The sequence below is a fragment of the Lathyrus oleraceus genome, chromosome 1, assembly GCF_024323335.1.
Source record: "Lathyrus oleraceus cultivar Zhongwan6 chromosome 1, CAAS_Psat_ZW6_1.0, whole genome shotgun sequence".
Classification (NCBI taxonomy): Eukaryota; Viridiplantae; Streptophyta; class Magnoliopsida; order Fabales; family Fabaceae; genus Lathyrus; species Lathyrus oleraceus.
Window position 1 is genome coordinate 7,639,041 of NC_066579.1, and position 3,403 is coordinate 7,642,443.

General features: G+C 41.1%; 1 non-coding gene across 1 annotated transcript; it reads right to left on the minus strand.

Annotated features, from left to right (window-relative positions):
• Positions 1-2,737: 2,737 nt before the first annotated feature.
• Positions 2,738-2,844, minus strand: LOC127116727 (small nucleolar RNA R71). Its single transcript, XR_007801523.1, has one exon. It is a non-coding gene; the product is annotated as a small nucleolar RNA R71 (small nucleolar RNA).
• Between the last annotated feature and the right edge of the window lie 559 nt (positions 2,845-3,403).

Genomic DNA, 3,403 nt, shown 5'->3' on the forward strand with positions numbered 1-3,403 from the left:
AGGCCTCCTACCCTTGGTTGCTTTTTGTGAACTTTAATGGCATGATTCATGTGATTCTCTGTTTGGTGCAACTCTTGATTGCACTCCATCTTGTTTCTCTAACCTGTTTGTTGAGTTTTTTTGTGAGGGCTCACATGAACCTTGAAGAGATAGCTTGTTTGGTATTCCACTTTATTTGTGGGATACCGTTTGGAGATTTATTCTGATTGCTTTGCTGACTTGCTTTCTTTGATGGTGCTAGCTTGAGAGATCTCTGGGTTTCTTATTTCTTAAGTTGTTGTTACTTCGGATCTTTATTCGTGTGGTAGATCTCTGATCCCTTTTACATATTTTCCCGTATTTTACCGCTTTCTTAGCTGGAAGACCTCAATAGGAGGCAATGTTTTGTGTGTTTACTTTTGTGCCGAAAAACCTCCAAGAAGAGGCACCAGTGCCAAAGACCTCCATGAAGAGGCAATTGACGGATAAAAGGGATTAGTAGTCAATCCCCCGTTATTCAGTATGTCGTTCTTTAAGATCACACTACGTGTCGATGCTTCAGAACAAAAGCCCAAGATCTTTTGTCCGGTCAGTCAGTGGAGAGGGTTCCACCTTTCTGAATCCCCACTTTTTGTCATGAGCTCACCCTGTCCAGGGTTAAGAGCTATGAGGTCTGATCACACTAAAATTCACCGTATTTCTGACTCCGATTTCGCATGCATTCTTAGCTTTTATTGTTGTTTTGCTTTGTTATTTCTTTGTTTTCTTATGTTTTCAGGTTTTTATAATAATCGGAGCTTGAATCGGGAAAAGGAGCGAAAAAGGAGTGAAAACGGGCGAAAACCTAGAAATTCAGCGTTTTGCACTTACGGCACCCACCGTGGCGGGCGCCATGGGGTTAGCCATGACGTGGCCACGTCTCAAGACCACTCCTCAACCGTCAAGACCCACGATCCCCACTCCATCATCCCCTGTAGGGACCATGGCGGGCGCCATAGGCCTGTGGCGGGCGCCACAAGGCCAAAATCAGTAACCTCCACTTTTTAGTGGAGGGGCGTCCCTGTCATTTCATGCTTTCAGTTTTTACTATAAATAGGACCTTAGATTTTCGTTTTTCTTCATCCAGAATTAGAATTCTCTAGGCATATATCAGTTATAAAGCAGTTGCCATTCCACATCGGGGTGCCTCTGCAATCGAGTGATCGAGTCTGTAATCTGTCTGTGGTTCGAGTTTTTGGAGCACTCTGGAGGAAGTTAATCCTGCCGCCATTTTAATTCAAGTTCGTATTTTACTTTTATTTATTTCCTGCACTCGCACATTTACGTTGTTTATTTCCTGCACTCGCACATTTACGTTGTTTATTTCCTGCACTCGCACATTTACGTTGTTTATTTCCTGCACTCGCACTTTACTTTGTTTATTATCCGCACTCGCTTTAAATTACTTTTATGAAAAACTATAAAAAGAATATTTACTTTATCATGTCTAACTAATTCTATAAAGGTTAGAATGTGAGGATCGTAATTAAACCAGTAATCAGTGTAATTGTTCGTGGAAACACCTAAGGGCTATTTTATCTTTCAATTCAAGTAATTGTTTTTAACTATTTCAAAAACAGCCAAAAGCGCTTTGTCTAGTTTATTAGGAGATTTTAGATTAAAAAGAAAAGAGATTTTAAAACGATTTTCGGACGCGTTAGGAAGTTTAAACTCTGGTTCGTAAGAACCTCTTTTTGCTAAGAAGTCCAGGTTAAAATACTTTTCAACTTAGTTAAGATACTATATTTCTTAAAAATAGGTTTACTACTCTAACGCAGTACGCACCTTTTTATCCGTGACAATAGGAGGGGTTGATTAGAGAGTACAACTCGGTTCTGAATACGCGAAAGCGACAGTTCCTGTTAAATTAGTTCTTTTCAAAGGAGAAAACATTGCCCATAAGTAGTTCCACTAACAAGTACTGGATTATCATTGATTGCGTGAATTACATTCGAGCCTGTCTTTATTTATTATTTAAAATTATAATTTTATTTACCATTGCACCCTTATTAAAACCCTTAAAAATAGTTGCCTTAAATACACACCATAACAACAGGTTTGATAGATTGACACTTGGTCTCTGTGGATTCGATAATCTTTTATATTACTTTGACGTGATTCGTACACTTGCGAAAAACACGCATCAAGTTTTTGGCGCCGTTGCCGGGGACCAATTTCGTCAAATTTCATTACCCTGTAGTTATACCGTTTAGACTAAGGTTGTCACCCACCGGTCAATGCGAAAGACTCGCAGTGCCGGAAGTTTAGTAGACCCTCTAGCTGAACCTGAACGTTACGCTCGCGCACGTTTATTTTTCCATAGGAATAGGATAGCTATGGCCGAAGAACAAAACCGAAGACCTCTTAAGGACTTCGCCCAACCATCAAACGAGGAACCTAGTTCCAGTATAGTAAACCCCGTTATCCCAGCCAATAATTTTGAACTTAAACCATCCCTGCTGCAATTAGTGCAACAGAGACAATTCTCAGGTCTCGCTACTGATAACCCAAACCAACATTTAAAAAACTTTCTTCAGTTAGCAGACACCTTTAAAACCAATGGAGCTTCTCCTGAGGCGATACGCTTAAGATTATTTCCCTTTTCCCTCAGAGATAAAGCTCTATCATGGTTAGATTCCCTTCCACCCAATTCAATAACAACTTGGGATGACCTTAGGAAAGTTTTCTTGCTAGATATTTTCCCCCAAGTAAGACCGCTCTTCTTCGAAACCTTATAACTAGATTTACCCAACTCCAAGGAGAGTCGTTGTTCGAAGCCTGGGAGAGATATAAAGAACTATTAAGAGCATGCCCACACCATGGCTTAGAGAATTGGCTAATCATCCAAACCTTCTATAATGGACTTCATTATAACACTAAGATGACCATCGACGCTGCCGCTGGTGGCGCACTGATGAATAAACCTTACCCTGAAGCTAGTGCCCTTATCGAGGATATGGCCCAAAACCATCAATCATGGGGAGTAGAACGAGCGACAGTGGAAAAGAAGGAAGCCCAAGGAGGAATACATGAGCTAAGCTCTATAGACATGATGCAGGCTAAAATGGACGCGTTGGCCCTTAGAGTCGAACATATGTGTACAACTCCGAATACTGTAGCCGCAGTTTCGCCGAATTGTGAGATATGTGGAACGCAAGGACACCAATCCGCCGAATGCAATCTGTTAAATGAAACCAACACTGAGCAAGTGAACTATACCCAAGGGAACCCATTTTCTAACACATATAACCCTGGATGGAGGAATCACCCAAACTTCTCCTACAAAAATAATAACCCTATTCAAAATACCGCACCTCCGAGACAACAAGGTTACCAAGCCCCTAGAACAAATCAACCTATGCAACCTGTACCGCCAAACCCGAGC